The 12,665-nt window shown below is 43.3% G+C and overlaps 1 pseudogene; it reads right to left on the bottom strand.

Moving 5' to 3' along the window:
- Positions 1-11,243, bottom strand: part of LOC112554664 — a 34,593-nt pseudogene extending 23,350 nt beyond the window's left edge.
- Between the last annotated feature and the right edge of the window lie 1,422 nt (positions 11,244-12,665).

Raw genomic sequence — 12,665 nt, 5'->3', positions numbered from 1 at the left:
AAAATGTGATGACCAGCATAAAAATTATTTACCACTCTATTCACAACCGAAATACTTATAAATTCCAGTCGTTATTAATTTCTACAAATAAAACCCTCGGCAGATTAGCTCGATTCGTGAGAATGTTACTAAGGATGGGGAACTCGATGAATTGATAAAATATGTGTGTGGGTGGATGTGAGTGAGATATTGGGATGGATGGGAGTGTTTATATGTACATTACCCTTTGAAGAATACAGAAATAGAAAAGAATACAGAATAAATGAAGGGTGAGAGACAACAAGAGTGTTTATTCTTTGTTTCATGTGTTTATATTCTTTAATTTACTTGACTACATATGCAGGTTTACATGAAGAGGCTGGAAGAAGGAATGAACGAGTGATAAAAAGAATTTTGTGTTTTTGTTTATGTTGTTGTTTATATTAGCTGTCATAACCCGACCAGCCAGTGTATGCATGTGAGAGATGTTGTATATAAAAGAAGGAATGTGTAAATATTACGGATATATATTTTTTAATACGTGTATCCTTCTAGTGGGTGACAAAATAAAGGATGTTGAATCTTGGTTAAGTAGGCTGTTAAAAACATTGCAGAAAATAAAGGTGGCATGGAAAAAAAAATACTGACAGCTGTATCCTGATTCACTGACTAATTTGTTGAGTAGATAGTTCCCTACACTCTATTATCTACTTTAATTACATTTTCTTTGTAGTCTTAATTGTTTATTTCATATCTGTATATTTGGAGTTCTTTATAATGTGTTTCCCTTTGTTTAGCAGTTTGATGTTTCAAAAAGCCCACTTTAATTGCCTGAATGTTTTATTTTTCCACTTTCTATCGACTTCAAAAGCCTCTTGTCGACTGTTCCTACCTTCTTGTGGCTGGTGTGTAGTTGCGATAGTGAGGAAGAAAGAAAAGAATTCATTCATTGTTGTGTTTCTCTTTGTTCCTCGCCTGTCATCAGCACCTGTAACTTGTCTTTTTGATCTCTTTGAAGCTTCGTCTGATCACTTCCTGTGATTCGATTGGAGCTTTGATAGCAGACAAAGTCTGGCTAAGTGAATAAAGCATGAGGGCGAGACATGTCGCGAGATTCTCGTTGGGGAGCGAGGTTTCCCAGCGGACATAACAGGTTTCCATGGCAATGAATACATTTAGATGAACGAAGTTTCTAATAAGTGGTGTCGACTTTTTTGTGCTGGACACTTGTCGGTGGCTTAGCCTCGAGACAAAGTGAATTACATCTCAGCAAAGCGGAAGAGAAGAGAAATTGAGAGGATCACTTCCCTCTTCACAAAAAGAGGCAAAGAAAGGTGAAATAAAGTCTCCAACGAGGACTAATGAGAAATGTACCACACATGATAGGTGTTTAGTACTGACACTGTGACCACGAGGTACGGATAACAACTTTTTTAGACTGACATAGAGATACAGGTAGGAGCTGTTTATAGTCTATGTATACCTTTTAATTTAGAATCATACCTATGAGGTACATTAAATACCTTAAGTGCTAACAAAAAGATAAGATAGGAACAGATTTTTGCAAAAGTGAGAAGATTAAGAGGGTTGCTCTCCCAACGGAATTGCAGGACCTGGCGGAAGCCATTATAGTTCAGCTCCATTATCACTGGATTTCTCAGGAAGTTTTCTCTACTTTTTAAATGGTGCAAAACATGTTCATGACAGTGTTGCAACATTCCGTGTGACTGCTTTCTTCAGTAATGTAGCCACCTACACAGAATACAATCCATGGATACAGACATTCAGATGTCTCAAACTTACATTATAATGCTTTTCTATTTGTGGTCAAATCTTTCCTTCCTTTTCAATACGTCCATCAAAAGGAGAGTATTCAGACTAATTTATTTTTCGACATGTTTGTAAACAAAACTTGTTTAGCGACTGACTTCACAAACAAAAGAAGAAATGGAACTTCAAACAGTAAAAATATAAGAGAATATGTTTAAAAAGTTCAGGAAGAAATGTCGATTTTGTTTATCAGATCAGATGTTTGTACAAAGCCGCGTATCTCAGACTGATATGCCGTACGTGTCCGGAGATAAACAAACAGTTGTTGTTTGTCGAGTGTCTTGATCCTTCTCTCAAAGATCGTGCTATCTATGCATTCCCTTGACCAGACCCTCGTGCTCATCATGGCTGTGGGCACGCTCCTCCCAACCTGCCAGGGACTGGCCGCATTCAGTTCCCGCCTTATCAGCTATCTGAAATTGCTTCCTCAGGTCCTGAAGAGCCCTGCAGATGTTGACTACTTCTGAGGGTTTTTTTCTGGTTTGATGTTGTGCTTTAGAGAGAAGCCGTTCTGTCGATTTTTCACTCTTCTTTACATACAACCGCTGCATGTCTCCAGCCAACCTCCTAAACCCTCAAAGTTATCTGATTTCACAATCTTTATTCTTTTCTTTCCTTTGATTCTATTTTCACTCTGCGTTTACATCTTCGTCTGGGGATTTGGACGAAAATGGCACATGTACTCGGCTAAAATGTCTTAAATTTCTGCTGATTATTATGCATGAGGCACAGGTCGAGGGTGTGCACTAACGACTTTATAGCTATGATGTACACATCGCGGCTTGACAGTGTCAACAGTATGGCTAGAAATAAAACTAAAATAAAACACAAGTCAAGTTTGTAAAGCAAAGTTGAAGCTATGACGAAGTACAAAATTTCAAACTCTTGTGGACGATTTAGAAGAAAGTGCTTCTTATAAATCTGTTATGTCGATGAACTACCATCGGAGGTGCAGAAGACGCAAAAGAACAGGCTTGGAAATTATTTGCGACAAAAACAAAAATAAAGATAAATAAAAATGAAACGTGTCCTCAGTGGAAGTGCCCACGTGAACCGCACGGGACGAAGCCAAAGGACAAGCGGGAACAGCAAGTGCAGACGTGGGCAAAGGTCAGCAACGCCTGACCCCCGGCGATGACGACCACGACTGACGCACTGCGCCCTCGGCAGCAGACAGCAAAATGGCAACAAGGACACGAAGACGACATGCTGCTCGTGCTGACATGCACGTGTGCACGTGTGGCTGTCAGGTCTAAACCTTGCATTGGTTAGGGCTTACAGGTGAGCCCGTGTGGGTGATTGGCTGACAATCGTTGGACATCGGAACTTGATTCAAAGACAGGCGACAGTTGTAAGGGACACCACGTGTATGTTTATTAACATCAAAGTGGAAATTCTAACTGTCCATTCTTTTCGTCTTGACTACCATCGGTGCACAGATGGCACAGGTAGAATAAACCAATTTTCACAGCAACTGCTCTGTTGTTTACATAATCTTTGCAGGTGACACTTGTAAAGAAAAGATGAGCTTCAATAAAATGAAGCCTCCCTCACAGACCTCCTGTGGAAATGTCAACAAAATGCAAAGGGCGGATCTTATTTCGTTGTTCATGATAATGAACTGTAGTATTATCTTCTGCAATCCATTACCTTATAATAATTGATTACTGCAAATATCAATCTATTAGCTATATTTCGTTATTTTCCTGCATTAATAAAAAAACTAACCTCCAAGGATGACAAGTTCAATGTAAAAGAAATTCACGAAGGACAGGTCAGTGAGAATATTTCAGCTGAGGAGACGATTTCACAGAAATATTCGATGTGGGGAATATTTGATGATTACTATAGTTGTTCTTGCTGACCCATGTATATGGTTGTGTGTTTTCATGTATTTATGTTGAGTAAGAGGAGCCGATGATTTTGAAGAATAATTTCCCATACTATATACTGTTATATAATGCAATACAGTATGTGTGTTGCGGGGGGACAATCAATGTTTTGCACCCAGTAGGCCACTAAAGCACAGCAGCCAGCCCTATAATACATATAAAAAATATTGGTTTTGAATTTTGCGTGAAAACTAATAAAACTACAAAGAATTTCGAAATGTTTGCTCCGGACAAACAAGCAGAACAGACACACAGATGGCCGGGGCGACCAGGACTTGGGGGACACACAGGGAGCAGGCTGTCACACTGGATGAAGGAAGTTATTCATCCCTAAAACTACACTGCCCTGTTTTATGGTCATAATCCAAACTAGAAAAGATCCAGCACCATTATATTTTTGCCGCCTCCTGCTGTTACAGCACTTTTCCTAGAGCTGGGGGATGCAGGATTCCTCTTAGCCTCCCGAGTGGCTCATAAACAAACTGGAAACACCTTGGACACGTGCGGGGCTGTAAGCAAACAGCAATCTTCTTACCACTAATGCATCGGTCTCTGTCACCAAGAGCTATAACTCTAGCTTGTCCTTTGCAGTGTCACCTTACACAGCAAATGGAGGAAAACACTTTTACCGGGGGGGCAGACCCACTTATGGCTTCAAAAACAGAAAACGGGAAATGCATCACATGCCCCAGGGACTGTGCCACGGACAGGAAGCTACAGCTCGACAGTTGCTCTGTGAAACCCATTCGTTCAAACGTCCAACACCTTGCGCCCTCTATGGACGTGAAAAACGAGAGAGTTCTTGTGGGGGAGATAAGTCAGGGACATCGATTGCGGGCCCTGATGAACGACGGGTGTAGGATGTAGGAAAGTGCTTCATTGCCGCCAAGAAATCCGCTTGTGATTTGTAAGTGGGGAAACTTGCTTTACCTGTGGCGCTGGTGTTTGAAGTGAAGACTGTGATTAGTCTTTGATCAATTCACACATATTGCAAGTCAGCCTGGCGGCTCGTCTCATAACGAGGGTCAAGGGATATTAGGCTGTCTGCCTTGTTCAGTACCTACCATTGATTTAGCTTATAGATTAGCTCCATTATCTCAGCTTCTTTCCAGCTTTTTTTTTTTCAAAAAGAAGAGGTCTTTTCATCAGTGAGCTCAAACTAGGCAGAATTCAGTTGTTAACATTTTGTGCTTATTTGGCAATATCAAGATATAGAACCTGACACTGAAGACTCGGTTGCTTAAGAGAAACAGAATGGCAGAGGTGAGAATCTGAATCCAGAGTTGAGTTTTGTTGAAGGTCTGCTTGGACCATCCAGCCAAAGGTCAGCGGCGGACTGTACCCGGGTGCATTGAGGAAGCAGTCCACAAATAAGACTTGTTATCATGTAAACCCAGCAAAATGGCTGACGTGTACCTAGCATACCTGTGACATAGTAGCACCTGTATGAGGGCGCACCTTTACAAGATGCTTGTGTTCAGGCAGCATTACAGAGTTAAGCCCCCTCTGAGACGGTTCTCTGGAGGGAACCTGTTTCATCTGATGATATTCGTTAAGTAGGGGTGGGTTGGATGGAATAGTTTCTCAAAGAAGAAACTAAGAAATAAAGTAACCACACAAAATGAAATTAAACTTGCCAGACTCTATTTGCCTTGCTCTAAACATCAAAATCTCGTAAAGAGCCAGCGGCTTGTTTGCTTATCCAACACGAATACCACCTGTCACCACCACAAGGAAGATAGTCACGGTGATTGTACAGTGCAGGAAAGTGAGCTCTGACTTATCTCTGGCTCACTTTTATGTGAGGGTGGTGCCCATCGGCCTTATTCCAACCACCCCCAACCCTTTACGACCCAGGGTACCTCCACAGCTGGAATAACTAGGAAACATGATGGATATGTGTTTGGATACAGATGGACTTGCTCTAACCGTTAAGCTATACGCTTCCCCAAAGCTGACTTAGTAATTTATATATATAAGTATGGAGCGGCCCCATGCTCCACTGGGGGCGAATAGGAACAAGAAGAATGTATACATGGAGCCCAGACAAAACAGGAAGCAGACAAATGTCCTGGTACATGCCTTCTGTTACAATGAGGCAGGTACTTGTTGAGGAGCTAATTCCAGTCTCGCCGTGCCACCCGAGACTGCGAGGTGGTCAATAGGAGCGGACGGGACATGGCGGGAAAAGACCTTTCCCTGTATGCACACAGGCACTCCATAATCTTCTTCATTATCCTGTTTGCAAAGAATGTATCTGCAGCTAACAGGAGCTAAAAGACTTAAGCGGGGGAAACAAGGGCGGTGAGGAAATTTCTGAGACAAGGTGGGGCAGAGGAGTTCGATACTCTGTCCGGCTTGCCTTACTTTTTTAAACACCCGTTCTTATCAGTCTTTTTTTAAAAAAAAAACAAGAAAAAAGAAATAAAGAACAACAACATTTTTCATCACTCCATCTATTTGCCAGTCTGTCTTATACCATCAGCTGGTTGATCTGCCTACCTGGCTGTCTGGTTAACAGCTCTCGGCCTCGAGGTAGCACTGCGCATGTCTCCGTTTGAGCACGTGTGTTTAGCCACGTGCGTGAGAACAGGTGTGTGTGTGCGTGCGTGCGTGTGTGTTTTTTCTGTTTAATAGATAAACAAAGTAAGAAAAGTTTGCTGAAAGCCATCCATTATTTCTCTGTTCTCGTCACGTGTATCACAATCAGCAGCCTCACAAACATCAGATATAATATTATTGACAAGAATAAAAACACAGACTAGTCGACATAGGTCCTCGGAGGTCAAGAATGGAGAAACCACAGAATCCTCTTGCTTAACGGGAGGATCAGTTCTGCCACTCTGCTTCTGTTGCTTGGGGATTGTTGCCATGGCGATGCTTTATTTCATTTAGCAGATGGTAGGTAAAGACAGCACTCAGAACACCGCCTGGCCACAAATCGCTTATATTGATGGAATAATAATGAAAACATTTTATCCTCACAAAAGACTCCTGGGGTCAAAGATGGAGATGGCTGGATAATTGGGAGGACAGTTTTTACACTTCAAGCTGAGCGAGATGTTAAAGAGGGAAAGAAGAAACATCGTCCACTGGCTCACCGTATAAATAAACACCATGTCTACATGACCTCTGCCCTGAGACCCAGTCCTACTGGTCTTGAGGGCAAAGTACAAGCCAGTCATCATAAACAGTTTTTTATCAAGTTTTTACATTTTCATACACAAAATTACTCTAAACTTTATCATCTAATATCATCTCACTATGACTAAAACCATCCGTGGAAAAACCAGTGTGGAGAAATATGCTGTGACTACAGTTTCGGTGTTTTTCCACTAACCTACCATCTCTCCTCCCCAACCTTTTCACTCCCCCTCCTCTCAACTCATTGACCCGTGTTAAGATAGAGTCAATGAATGCCATGAGTAACGGACCTTCATACTGTACTTAGTCGTTGTTATTGCCTTTTTTGTTAATGATCGGTGAGGTGCGAGGTTTCGGATGATTTCTTCTACTAGGGGAGACAACACTGCGACGGCAGGTGGCGGTTTAACTGCGATTAGCTTGGTAATGGCGGCTGCGGAGAATCTACTCGGCGGAGATGAAGTTCTGTCGAATGTAAGCTGATAGGCGCAGAGCCTCGCTTTCATCAGAGAAACAGGAAGTGATGTGAGTCTGTGCCAGTCTAGAAGCGAGGGCAGATGTTTTCAGTCAGGATGGAGTTTTGGTCACGTGGACAAATGTAACGGGTGGCAAAACCTCTTACACCGAACATGGAAAGAAAGGGTTAAAATAACAGTTTAGACAGTCAAGATACGAGTGTGTAGATGGACAGTCACGTGACCACACATCACACTTCACACATCACACTATGTCCACATCAAGTCATTGTTTGCTACGCCATGAAAACTTACTTCACCAAGAACCTTCAGAAAGTGTTGTTGTTCTCACCTGGTGACCAGGTGATCTGAAATTCAGATACGTGTTAGTGTTTATATCTCTTTTGTAAGCCACTGTAGAGTGTGTGGGAGATACTGTGTGAGTGTGGCCATCTTATGATTGAAGACAGAGTGGAAATGTAGAGAACACAACAACACACTAGCATAGGTATGACACGAGCAGGAAAGAACGCGCGCGCGCGGTCTCTTACACACACACACACACACACACACACGCACGCAAAAATTTATCTCTATTTAATTGTCCTCGTCAGCAGATTATCCGCCAGGTGAAAAGTTAATCCAGTCACAACTGATCGAGTGCATTCAAGTATATTCCAACAGATGGCGCGCACATTCACCAATAAAACTAAAGCACAACAATGCATGTGGACGTGCAGGCAGTAAACAACAATCATTAATGCCATTATGTGAAGCTAATAGCAGGCTCGTGCCTTCATCCTGAAACAAATCTGTGCGCACGTGCGCTGCTGCACTAAGGACACCAAAGTGCCGCTGTAGGACCTCGTTTTCAGAAGTTAGTGCGCGAGATGCTTGACTGTAATGTGTGGATAACTGTGAATCACACCTCCTTCTCCGCACCTCTAACTTCTGTTTATCACCAACGAGGGACTGTCGAGTCTCCAGCCCTCGACTCCACCCAGCGCCAAGCACGTGGGGCGGTAATGATGGTGAAGAAGTTAGCGACAGAGATGGGAGTCAATCTAACAAAATTAAAAACCTCTCGAGGGTTTTATGAGATACAATCTTGTGAGTCTGTTGTGTCCAACCAAAGGGGGAGCCTCACTCTCTAAACATAAAATTCAAAGTGACGACTGAAACGCTGATCAGGTCAAGGTCGCCGCAGTTAAATGGCGATGTCGACCTTGACACGATCCATCCTCCATGCCCACTTAGAGATTCAAAGAATCCAGAATCGATGGGTTTCCGTAAGATCAGGGTCACGGAGGAGAGCAGTGCATAATATAAACATTTGCGAGCAAACTGCGAGAACAAACTAGCAAATGTCGCGTGCCACGTGCCATACCCACAGACCATACAGCAATGATATACTCATCATCGCGAGCCTTCCTTGCCACCGTCTTCTACATTGAATGACAAAGAATAACAAAAATTATAATAAAACAGAAACTAGAGCGAGGTGTGGGACTGTTTGTGCATATCTGAATAGGATCAATCAAAAACTCGATTAAAGCTGCACTGGGGAGCATCTCAAAGATAATATACCCCATGGCAAACGGAAGAGCGATGCGATCAATGACTTTAGAGGAAATCTTTTGAGAAATTCCGAGATCGAAGACCACAAGAAAAGAAACACAGAACCTATAGCGTCTATGAATTTTTGAAGAAATTTAAACAGAGCCTCTAGACAAGTGAAATAAAAAGTTTTTTTGAAATAAAAACCTCACGTGCATTTCAAAACTGGTCCAGCCACAAAACATCTTAAGGAATCGACCAATAGTCGAGGATTCTTTCTGTTTTTCTTTGCTTCAACTTTTCAATAGCCGGGTATTTCAGAGAAGTTTTTGTTCGCTGCCTGGGCCTAACCTGGGATTTCAATTAAATAAATGATGAGTAGACAAGTTGAGCTCAAGTCCAGCTCCAGCGCTGTGTCGTCCATTAAATATTCCATATTGACTGCTGAATGTGGGCAACACACAATCTGAGGCTGACGGTTGAATCGCGACGAAAATGGCTTCCTTTGTGAACATTAAAAAATAGTTTTGTGCTCGGCGAAAAGCGCTTACTCACACAGCCACCACATAGCGAGTTTTTAATCTTCATGAATCCTCCTATAGTCTTCTTTCTTAGATATATGATAATTTGCATTCAACCATTCATCAACTGTAGAGTTGTATAGCGGGTGCAGTTGGAGACAGATTTATTGTGGTTGGGCGAAAAAAAAATTCTGCTTAATAAAAAGCTTAATAAAATCTCTTAACTGTGGTTTATCTGATGTGGCTTTGAAATTTGAAAAAAAATGTTAAATTTTAAATTTGTCTCTTTTCACCAAATGCAGGAACTAATCATATAACAGATAACAGGATTATTGTTCATTGAGTCAAACAGGTTGAGAAAGAATGCAAATGCCCGCACTTACCGCTCAATGCAAACGCTGACAAGGGAGAGAACCGAGCAGTAGAGGCAGACAACCAAGAGGAAGCGGTCCATGCGACACAGGCCGAGGCCCAGCAGCCAGCCGCGGTCCATCATGAACTGGACGATCTCAGGCACGCCGAAGGCCATGATGACGAGGTCCGCGGCCGCCAGGTTGAGGATGAGCAGGTTGGTGACGGACTGGCGCATCTTGCGGTCAGCGAGGATGACGAAGATGACCAAGGCATTGCCGACGAGGCCGACAAGGACGATGACAAAGAAAAGCAGCGACAGGCCGACGATGGCAGTCAGTCCCAGCGAGTCTTGGCCGGAGAAGGTCGTCGGCCGCTCGGATACACCCGCATCCATGTCTGGCGGCCTCAGGTTGCTGTCGCCGCCGTTGATGGTGGAAAGGAAAGCGGCGTCGGTGCCGTTGACGATTCTGTTGGAGTTGTGGCTGCTCATCAGGTTGTTGCTGTTCATGTTGTAGAAGTTTTCTAGCAAGGTTGCTGTGCTGTTTCTGATGAGAGTCCCGGAGGTATTCAAGAGCATGGTGGTTACGTTCAACTTGAAGTTGTTAGGGTTGCTGCTGTTGCTGGCCTCGCTGCCTTGAAGGCTTATTTCGTCTCCTGACATTCTGGAAAGGTTATGCTACGACAATGAACTCCTAATTAATTAGAAGGAAGTTGCTACGTGTTCCAGGTTTGGACTTTCACTACAATGTACATGACCCCATCATCCTTACAGTTCATCTGAACCAACAGCAGACGACGCACGAGAACCTCACATCAATGTTCTTGCAGACAAGAGAAAATGGAAGAATTGTATGAACAAAGTTTTCTTTCACTGATCAATGAAATATATTAGTTGTAAAGAATTACTTTCAAAGAACTTTCTCTAATTTACACTAGACTTTCTTTTCTTTACTTCTCGATTCTTAGGGATATTTATAGCACAGACAAGTCAGTGATATTTATATACGGTCATGTTGAGAAAAAGGAGTTATTTACTCATTATGCACGAGAGACTGAGACCTTTGCACGTTTATACTGCATGAGAAGGGACGAGAAGAAAACAGTTCACAACAGTTCCAGATCAGCGGGGTTTCGACCGCCCGACTTGCAGGACGACTTCCGACCGAGAGAAGCACACCGACAACACGAAGGCCGGCCCTCGTCTAATGAAACAAAATTCTTGTGCAAACCTGTCAGAGCAGCAACGCAGTCATGTGCAAACTTTCTTCCTGGGAGCAGACGCCAGCTGAGGCGCGTGCAAGCATCGGTCAACCTGTGCGCGTAACCCAAGCGCACGCGCTTTTTCACAGTTGGGCCTCTCACGTCCCGAATATCAAACGTCTGGAGAGCAGACGACAAACGAGCACGCGCTCGGCCTCTTTCCCGCCCCCACTTCAGCCAATCATCGAGCGGCGTGGCCCTGTCAGTTTCTCGCCTCGGAGTGACATCGCCAGGAACCGGAGATAACCGCCGCGGCGTGAGCCCCGTCACGTGACATTCATCAGCAGGCCGAGCGCGCAACGCGAGAACATTGCAAGTCTTACCGTTGCTGTCGGTGCTTTTTTTTTAAAAAAAAAACTTGTTATTATTGGTTACGTGCTTTACCAGGTGTGTTTGACTAGTGTCTGTTTTCGTCTCGAGTTACAGGTCACACAATAAAAATGTCTGACGAGGTCGTCGTGTGGAGGTTGCATGGAGCAGACGGAGATGGAGGAGGTCTGTGTGTGGGGGGGTGTGTATAGAGGAACAGCGAAGCGCGGAGTGTTTTTCACGAAATCAGGATTGGAAGACTTCTTTTCACATTATGTCATTTGTAACAGACATTAATTAGCTTCGTGAGTGGGATCGTTGTATGAGGAATGTCGCAGCTTCACTCATTCAAAATTAAGTAAAGTTACAAACAATTGTATCTCCTTAAACCATCTCTCTCTCTCTTGTACGCGCACACGCAGATGCGCAGGAACGCACACAGACACGAAAACATGGTACACAACATTACACCGACCTGCCCACAGATATATAAATGAAAAACTCGAACACACGAAACACCACACACACGCAAACAATCACATGCAGGTAGCACTTGCACTCACTCCATATGGCACCCACCCAATAGCCAGCCCCTCTCTTTCTCTCCCCCTTCCCCCTAAAGACTTTCAAACACTACAACCTCACTCTTAATCGAGTAATAATAACCTGTGACTAGTCCCAGCCTACACACTGCCACACTACACACAGTTCGACTGGCCACAAGGGTAGATAGCTGTACCCGTATCTAGCTCCACGGTCTGACGCTCGTCAACTCTCGTCGCGACTGTCACGCGCTCGGTGCTTGAGACGCCATGGAGAGTCTGTGTGTGCTGCCGTGCATTTCACAGCTCGGACTAATAGGTCCTCGTTCCATCTGCACCTCGTCTTGCACAGAAATGTATATTACTTTTCGATAATGATAACAGCTAGATGACAGGTTTCTTAATAAAATATATTGAAACAGACATGTCATAAGTTTTAATAAATTGTCTCTCACTTCAATTTTTGAACAGTCTCGTCATACAAATATAACAGTTATTTAAAATACGGAGGTTGAATTGTATGTACGATTGTGAAAGAAGAGAGAGAGAGAAAATCAATTTACTCATTAAAAAAGAAAAAAAAAACCCGTTGTCTACTTGTTTAAAAGATTTGGATTCTCAACAAAACATTTTTAGTGTCCTCATTCGGTGAGTCACGCCACGAGATATTTATAGCTGTCGACTGCACCTTTCTGTCTTAAGGGTACCTAGCTGATTTGCCATCGACCGATATTCATCATTTGTGCAAATGTCAGCGGCCAGCAAAACCCAAACTGGATTCTGGCCGCATCGGATGTCTGGCCGGCCTCGTCCCGTTAGCCT

The sequence above is a fragment of the Pomacea canaliculata genome, linkage group LG13 (genome assembly GCF_003073045.1).
Source record: "Pomacea canaliculata isolate SZHN2017 linkage group LG13, ASM307304v1, whole genome shotgun sequence".
Classification (NCBI taxonomy): domain Eukaryota; kingdom Metazoa; phylum Mollusca; class Gastropoda; order Architaenioglossa; family Ampullariidae; genus Pomacea; species Pomacea canaliculata.
This window is presented reverse-complemented; position numbering and strand designations above follow the sequence as displayed.